Here is a 9,153-nt window from a genome sequence, read left to right as displayed (position 1 = left end):
TGCATGTAGAAAGGAGAAGTGATGACATAATGACATTGTCACTGTACTAGTAATCCAAGACCTGTGTTCAAATCCCACTATGGCAGATAGTGACATTTTATTTCAATAGAAATCTGGAATTAAAAGCCTAATGATGACCATAAAATCATTGTTAATTGTCATAAAAACCTGCTTTGTTCACTAATGTCCTTTGGGAAGTAAGCTGCCAACCTTACCTGGTCTGACCTACATGTGACTCTAGATCCACAGCCTCTGAAGTAGCCGACATGTCACTCAGTTCAAGGGCAATTAGGGATGGGAAAATGCTGACCTAACCAGCGATGACCATACCTTATGACTGAGTAGACTGTAAATAACTGCTGGAACAGTAGATTAATTTAGAGGTCAACAACAGTCGATTTGACCAGTCTCCAATCAACTATGTAATCTTAGCTGACAGCAATGGCATCAATAGTGTAGAAAGACTGTGATTGTTAAGTGCTGTCTTTAATGTTTGGGTGCCTTAATAAAGTTGCCAACTGTGGCTGAGCACATTATGGGAAATGTTGTCACAAGACCTTCTCACTGTATACTTTTGCCATTGGTTGTCTGACCAGTCAATCTTCAGGAAGCCATGCCTTCCCAATACTTTTCAATGTGACCCAGTTTTAACTTTTTGAAAATCTGGCCACCTTACAATGCAAACCAGATCCAGTAGACCACTCAGTGGCTGCTGGCTATGCATTGTAGGCCTTCACTTTGGCCACAAACTCTATGCAGCCGTGGCCAGGTAAGAGGGGAACAAGGCACCTGAACACTCCTCCAGCTGCTTCTCTATCTCTGGTAGACAGTAAGATGTCATCTGGGGGCCTCTGTTCAACATGCTTTGAGGGTGGACAAGCGCCTATCAGCCTCTATACCAGTGTCTCGTGTAGCAGCCACAGAGGAGCCAGCTGCACATTTACAGAAGCCCCTCAACATATTGGGGCCTCCAGGGCTCGGGCACACAGAGGATTGTTGGCAAGATCATCACAGGCCTAGGGGCATCACAATCAACAGCTTACCTCCACTTCAGCTGCATTTTGTCAGAACACCTGCAAGTTCATTAGAAAAGCATAGAAATACAGTAAGGTATCACAGGTGGTTATACTTTACATGTTGTTAATTTGCCTTTATATTGTGTATATGGTCCTCCAACCTTTATTTACTCCCTGTTCTCATTTTACTCCCTGGTTACTGGTCTACCCTCCCTCTGTGTCATTCCTCTGTCAGTTGTGGGTCTTGGAGAACTGAGTTTTGTATCTGTTTTATTCTCCTTTTTACCAGCTGCTATCCTGATACAGAATGTCCTACATTGGTACCAGGCCATGCCGATACACCTGACACCTGAGGCAAAGCACTTCTTTCCTCTGGGCTGCCCCTCAGCTCGATGACTTTACTTGACCTCGTGTAAAATTTCATTCCAATGGAAGGCATATCCATGATGGCTAACCTTCCCCTCAAACTCTGAGGTCAATCCCCCATCTCCCAGATATCACCATCATTGAAAAGTAAGAGATGTGACAGCCCATGATCCCATGCACTGCGTATTTAATTCAAAGGGTAACACTTAATTCCATTCAGAGGCATATAAATACAATATAAGTACCTCTGCAACAATCTCAATTGCCTCCTCGCTGCTTCCATGTGGTATTGCCGTCTCACTCTCTCTGCATCACCAGCATAATGTGGTCCAGAGTTTCATTGTTTGTGTATAAAATAGCACCTCACTCACAATTCTGTGCCACCCTACCTCACTCTTGTTCCCCACTCTATTGGGAACCATTAAATTGCAGCCAAGCTTGCCGAGATTTTTCAACGTTTTCTGTTTTTACCCTTACCATTAATTGTTACGTATCAAGCCACTAAGTGGCACTCCAATGTTAAATGACACCACTAATCAGCAATTATTATCTGTCATATCACCAGGTGTTGCTGCATTACCTTTTCCCCAAAAACCACTCGAAAGCTTCCCGATTTAAAAAAAAATCACCACTTCTTCTCAGTAACTGAAAACTTGAATCTCTAAATAAGGTTTTAAACAAAATAAACAAAAACAGAAATTATGTCTATCTCAATCAAACTATATAGAATGTTGTACTTTTTAATTCCACTTTTTACTTCAAGGTTTCCTGTTGTCTTTGTGCTGCATAGATGGCACAGTGACCTCCTTCCAGCTGAATACAACAGATCTAATTAAAACATATACCATTTCTTTTGACTACCTGGGAGCATTCAAGGATAAATCTACAAAAGTCTTGTGTGGCTTTTACTTTTCAGACATTAAATTTATTTGCTAAAGCAAAACACTCTTAAAAAGAAAGCTATTTGGAGTAATTTCCATCATTTGGGTTATAGTGGAGTGGAACCCATCTTATTATAGAACCTATATAAAGATTATATTATCTTCTATTCCAATGGATATTTAGAAGCAGTTGCAATTGGCTTCTGAGTGATCTGAGCAATTTATAAATCATAGAATGATACACACCACAAAAGGAGACCATTTGGCCCATTGTGCCTAAGTTTGTTCTTTGAAAGAGCTATCAAGTAAGCCTACTTGTGACTAATAAGTAAATTTGAACTTTAACAATTAATTCCACTTTTCTGGATGTTTCCCTTAGCTGTGCACAGCTCTCCACTTCAAATAATTATCCCCCTGAAAGTTATTATTGAATCTGCATCCATCACCCTTTTAGGTGGTGCATTCCAGCACATAAATTATTTTTCACCATGTTGCCTCTTTTATATAAAATCTGTGTCATCTGGTTACTAACCCTCGTTGGAAACAATTTCTCCTTATTTACTCTATTACAACCCTCCATCATTTTGAATATTATCAAATCTCCCCATAACCTTCTCGACTCCAAGGGATCAACCCTTCTTTCTCTATTTTCTTCATGTAACAAGTTTGTCATTTCTGGCACCATTTTAGTAAATCTCCTTTGCAGTTTTTCAAAGGTCTTCATTTCTTTCTTAAAGTGTGGTGCCCAGAATGAACCAAAATACTCCAGCTGAGGCCTAATTAATGTTTTATAAAGGCTTTTCAAAACTACTTTGCTTTCATGCTCTTATGCCTTCATTTATAAAGGCATAAGAGCAAAGTGAGGGCGACACAGTGCAAAGTGGTTAGCACTGCTGCCTCACAGCAGCAGGGATCTGCATTTGGGTGACTGTATGGAGATTGCACGTTTTCCCCATGTCTGCATAGGTTTCTTCCAGGTGATCTAGTTTCCCCCCACAGTCCAAAGATGTGAAGGTTTGGTGGATTGACTGTGATAAATTGTTCCTAGTGTCCCAAGATGTGTAGGTTAGATGGATTAGCCATGGTAAATATGTGGGATTATGGGAATAGGTTGGGGGAGAGGACCTATTATTCTTCTAAACTCCAGTGAATACACGTCCAATCTGCTCAACAACTCTTCAGAAGGCATCCCCTTCATCTCCAAAATCAATCCAATTAAATAGTGCCATGGAATCTTTTAAAGCCACCATATCAGATAGATGGAACTTCAGTTTCACATTTCATCCGAATAGCAGCATCTCTAACAGTATTGTACTCCCTCAGTAGAGCACTGGAGTGTCAGCATTGATTTTTCTGCTCAAGCCAAAAGTGGGATTTGAAGCAGGGACCTTCTAACTAAGAAATTAGAATGCTACCAACTGATTCATAGCTGACATTAATAGACACAATGGAATTATTGCAGTTCCATATTTTCAATGATTTTAATAATCATTGTATGCAGAATAGATTGTTTCTAAGGGCAGAATGCTCTATTTTTAAGGCCAGGTGCGGTGCCAAGTGCCTTTTAAAGAACAAAGAACAAAGAACAACCCAGCACGGGAAACAGGCCCTTTGGCCCAACGAGCCCGTGCCGCCATCTTAACAAAGCATTTTTCTACACCTACCTTGCCCTGTGTGTATGCTAATGGTACCCCTATTGTAACCAGATTCAGGGGAGAATAGTGTAGGGTCAATTTGGTACACCAATCAGCCTAAAAGCACATCTTTGGGGTGTGGGAGGAAACCAGAGCACCCGGAGGAAACCCACGCAACCACAGGGAGAATGCGCAAACTCCCACAGACACAGGCCCAAATCCATGTATCTGCACAGCTAGCAGTGAGAGTCACTGAGCTGTTGTGGTGCCCATCTGCTGGTCCAGGTTTAAGCACACACCACGACGCAAAGTACTAGGCCACTCTCAAAACCTCCAAGAGCAGCCCACGCACGACCCACCGTGTGCATGCCCCTCGTTTGACAAGGTGGACCGTCACACCTGCGGATTAAAAGGGACAAAACATTAACACGTAATATTACATATCCAGTATCGTCCCGAGGCTCTGACCCTTTTTAAAACCATCGCCTATAACCCTCCATCCCTGTGTCACTCATGTGCCTAAGTAAACCTTAAACAAGTCCAGCGTGCCTGCCTCAACCACCTTACTTGGTAGCGCATTCCATACCCCCACGACCCTCTGTGTGAAAAACCTCCCTCTAGTATCCATATTATACTTCTCCCCCCTCACCCTTAGCTCATGACCCCTTGTGATATTTGTCTCCAATCTAGGAAAAAGCCTGCCACTGTTGACTCTATCTATACCTTTCATTATTTTATACACCTCTATCAGATCCCCCCTTAATCTCCGTCTTTCTAAGGAGAAAAGCCCCAGTTTACCCAATCTTTCCTCATATCCCAGTCCTTCCATACCAGGCAGCATCCTGGTAAACCTCCTCTGCACTCTCTCCAGGGTCTCCACGTCCTTCCGGTAGTAAGGTGACCAGAACTGGATGCAGTACTCCAAATGCGGCCTAACCAACGTTCTGTACAACTGAAGCATTAGACACCAGCTCTTATACTCTATACCCCTTCCTATAAAGGCTAGCATTCCATAAGCTTTCTTCGCAACCTTCTCCACCTGGGTTGCCACCTTCAGGGAATTGTGCACTTGCACTCCCAAGTCCCTCTGTATTTCTATACTCTTAATTGGTCTACCTTTTATCATGTAACTCCTCCCTGCATTATTCCTTCCAAAATGCATCACCTCGCATTTGTCAGGATTAAATGCCATCTGCCATCTATCTGCCCAGCATACTAGCCTATCTATATCCTGCTGTGTCACCTGACAATCTTCCTCACTATCCACCAATCCTGCCATCTTGGTGTCATCTACAAATTTGCTGATCACACCACGTATGCCCTCTTCCAAGTCGTTTATATATATTACGCAGAGAAGAGGTCCCAGTACGGAGCCCTGCGGCACACCACTGGTGACAGACCTCCAGCTTGAAAAGTACCCTTCCACTACTACTCTCTGTCGCCTGTTGCCTAGCCAGTTTGCAATCCATCTAGATACCTGTCCCTGTATCCCATGTGCCTTAACCTTTTCTACCAGCCTACCATGAGGGACTTTGTCAAACGCCTTACTGAAATCCATATAGATGACATCAACGGCTCACCCATCGTCAACCGTTTTTGTCACCTCCTCAAAAAATTCTACCAGATTTGTAAGGCAAGACCTCCCCTGAACAAAGCCATGTTGCGTATCCCTAATCAGATCGCAACGCTCCAAATACTTATACATCCTATCCCTAACAATTTTCTCCAACAATTTTCCTACCACCGATGTCAAACTCACCGGCCTATAATTACCAGGGTTATCCCTACTGCCCTTTTTAGCTATCCTCCAGTCCTCTGGGACCTCACCTGTGTCCAAAGAAGAGACAAAGATTTCATCTTTCACCTCCCTAAGCAGCCTGGGACAAATGCCATCAGGCCCCGGAGCTTTATCAGTTTTTATGCTACCTAAAAACCCTAACACTTCCTCCCTCGTAATGGATATCTCCTTCAACCGATCTACAGCTCCCTCCAAGACATTACAAGACACCAAGATCCTCTCCTTCGCGAATACCAACGCAAAGTATTCATTCAGGATCTCCCCCATTCCCTCAGACTCTATGCACAGTTCCCCTCCTTTGTCCCTAAGAGGACCTATTTTCCCTCTAACCACCCTCTTGTTCCTAATACAAGAGTAAAATGCCTTTGAATTTTCCTTAATCCTATCGGCCAAAGCCATTTCATGCCCCCTTTTTGCCCTTCTAACTCCCCTTTTAAGCTCCCTCCTGCTCTCTCTATATTCCTCCAGCGCTCTCTCCGTTCCCAGTTGTTTAGACCTAACATATGCCGCTCTCTTCTTCCTGACCAAGTCCTCAATATCCCCTGTAATCCATGGCTCTCTGATCCTGCCTTTCCCATCCTTCCTCTTTACTGGCATGTCTTTCCTGCAACATTATCAGTTTGCCCTTGAAAGCCTCCCATTTGCCAATCGTAGACTTGCCCGCTAACAACCCTTCCCAATCGGTGTCCTTCAGCTCCTTCCTAATCTGGCCATAGCTCGCCTTTCCCCAGTTCAGCACCCTCCCCTTCGGACGGCACCCATCCTTTTCCATTTTTATCCTAAAGTAGACAGACTTGTGGTCACTGTTAGTCACATGTTCGCCTACTGCAACCTCAACCACCTGCCCTGGCTCATTACCCAAAACTAAATCCAGTATAGCCCCCTCCCTAGTCGGGCTAGTTACGTACTGCTCCAAGGACCCTTCCACCACACATTTTACAAATTCCTCCCCATCCGTACCCCCAGCTCTAGGCATCTTCCAATCCACTCCAGGAAAATTAAAGTCACCCACTACAACCACCCTATTCTTTCTGCACCTATCTAAAATGTCTCTACAAATGCCTTCCTCCACTGCCCTTGGGCTGTTGGGTGTCCTATAGTACACCCCTAGCATAGTAATCACTCCCTTCCTATTCCTCAACTCCACCCACAGCGACTCAATCCCTAACTCCTCCATTTTGTCCTCCCTCTGCACTGTTGTGATGTGCTCCTTAACTAGCAACGCCACCCCACCACCTCTCTTCAACCCTCCTCTGTCACACCTAAAACACTGATACCCAGGAATATTCAGCTGCCAGTCCTGCCCTTCCTTTAACCACGTCTCTGTCACTGCCACCACATCTAAATTCCTCACGAACATCAAGGCCCTAAGCCCATCCATTTTACCCATTACACTCCTCGCATTGAAACAGACGCAATCCAACCCTCCAGGCCCACTCGGATCCTCATTTCCCCGGATAATTTTCCTTTCAACCAAACCTACCCTGTCACCCAACTCGCTCCTGATCCCAGTACCTAATGAGCTATCATTCTCATCCCCACCCCGCCTCCATATTAGTTTAAACCCTGCCAAAATACTCCAGCTAACCTCCCAGCTAAGATATTTGTCCCCCTCCCATTCAAATGTTCCCCATCCCTCCTGTACATGTGCCCTTCTCTTACAAATACTTCCCAGTGATCGACAAAAATAAAGCCCTCTACCTTGCACCAATCCCTCAGCCATGCATTCAGCTGCATGATCTCATTATTCCTAGCCCTGCTGTTACTGGGCAGTGGCCCAGAGAATGCCACCCTGGAGGCCCTGCTCTTCAGCTTGGCCCCCAATTCCCTAAACTGCCTACGTACATTCCCCCTACTCTGCCTTCCTACGTCCTTTTCTCCTATGTGTATGATTACTTCAGCCTGAGTCCCCTCACCCTTCAAAATTCCCTCTATTCTCTCCGATACGTCCTGTACCCCTGCTCCAGGGAGGCAGACTTACATCCTGGAGTCACGCTTTCCCACTGACCAGAATAGTGGGATTCCATGCCAGGTTCTGTGCTTGGAACCCTATTAATTATGCACAGGTGCGTTCCCCTCCAAATCTCCTGGTGGGCTGGCAGCTAATTCATCCACGTGTTATCAGCTGATGGGCTTGAAGATCCCAGGGCCACATTTAAAACTAGCCCAGCACACTCTCCAGCCCCTGTCCTCTCCAGAAAATGCAGAATGTCAGTATTCCTGCCTATAGAAGTCTATTCCTGAATTCAACCAACCTCCCTTGAGCCCAAGCTCCACTTAGAAATCTACCCACTGCATCTCAAGTCTCTGTACACCCCCTTCGAATTTTTCATGCAACATCTACAGGGTCGAGCTTCCCTCCCCCGGTCTTCTCACTGCCTTTCATTGTTTGTCTTCTTCATCCACCTCCTTGTCCTTCTGCCTGCCATTGTGAACCATTGCCCTTCCCCTACTTCTTGCACAGCCCTCTTTCCAAGTTGCCCCCATCCCCCCGCCTTGTCTTTGTCAGGCCACCACTAACCCCCCCACCCTGGTTCTATCCCCGTTTGAGCTTTAGACTTTTGTTGCCATGGTTTCCAGCACAGTTCTGTCCAGATAGACACTGGTGTGTGGCACTGGAGGGGAGGAAACACCTACACCCTCCCCAACCCCAGGTGCTGGACTGATCCCACTCAATGACACAAGAGGGTCTAACAGCAATGGTGATGTTCATGAAGACCAGCTTGGCATGGAGATGAAGGGCAGGAACTGGCCAGATCTGGCAGAGTGGAGTACAGCACACCAGGCGTGCAGCTCTATGCAGAAATGTTGTTGCACTGACCTCAAAGTCTCTTGAGAGCTGAGGACTGCCTTCTGCATGCTATTCTTTCACAATTGGATATTAGACCAAAGTAATTTCCAGCTTGTGTGATGCAAAATTGAAAGGCTTGATGGGGTGTCAGCAAACAGTTGTTTTAGTGAGCATTCATGAGAAGCAAATCAATGCAAATAGCTGCCTGCCATTGGGTAACCAACCCATCATTGGGAGAATTGCAATGTGATTTAACGCTTGCAGGATTCTGACATTTTGGCTCCCACTAGATTGTCCGCCTGCCATCGAACTCATTGTGGGTGGGATGGGAGAATTCCACACTAAGTGTCAGTATATTTTCTTCCTGTTCAGTTCTACATTCTTTGACTAACAGGGAGAGCAAACAATCTGTTCCCAAAAACTCTTGGCAGTTCTACCAACTGACGAGTCATTAGGAGTGAAAGGGATTCAGAAAGTGACCTTCCATTTTCCCCCTTTCTCCCTGTGAGAATTAACGAGTCTTTACACTGATAATTCGCCTAAAGTTGAAACACCCTCCAGAGAGGAACCAACCCAATAAACAACGGTTCACCCTCTGTAAATCATTGAATACGTACATTTACCATCGAGTATCTGCACCGATTATTGTGTATATATGAAAATGTGT

The sequence above is a fragment of the Carcharhinus amblyrhynchos genome, chromosome 10 (assembly GCF_965287045.1).
Source record: "Carcharhinus amblyrhynchos chromosome 10, sCarAmb.v2.hapA, whole genome shotgun sequence".
Lineage (NCBI taxonomy): Eukaryota > Metazoa > Chordata > Chondrichthyes > Carcharhiniformes > Carcharhinidae > Carcharhinus > Carcharhinus amblyrhynchos.
The sequence above is the reverse complement of the archived record's forward strand: the minus strand, read 5'-3'. Positions refer to the sequence as shown.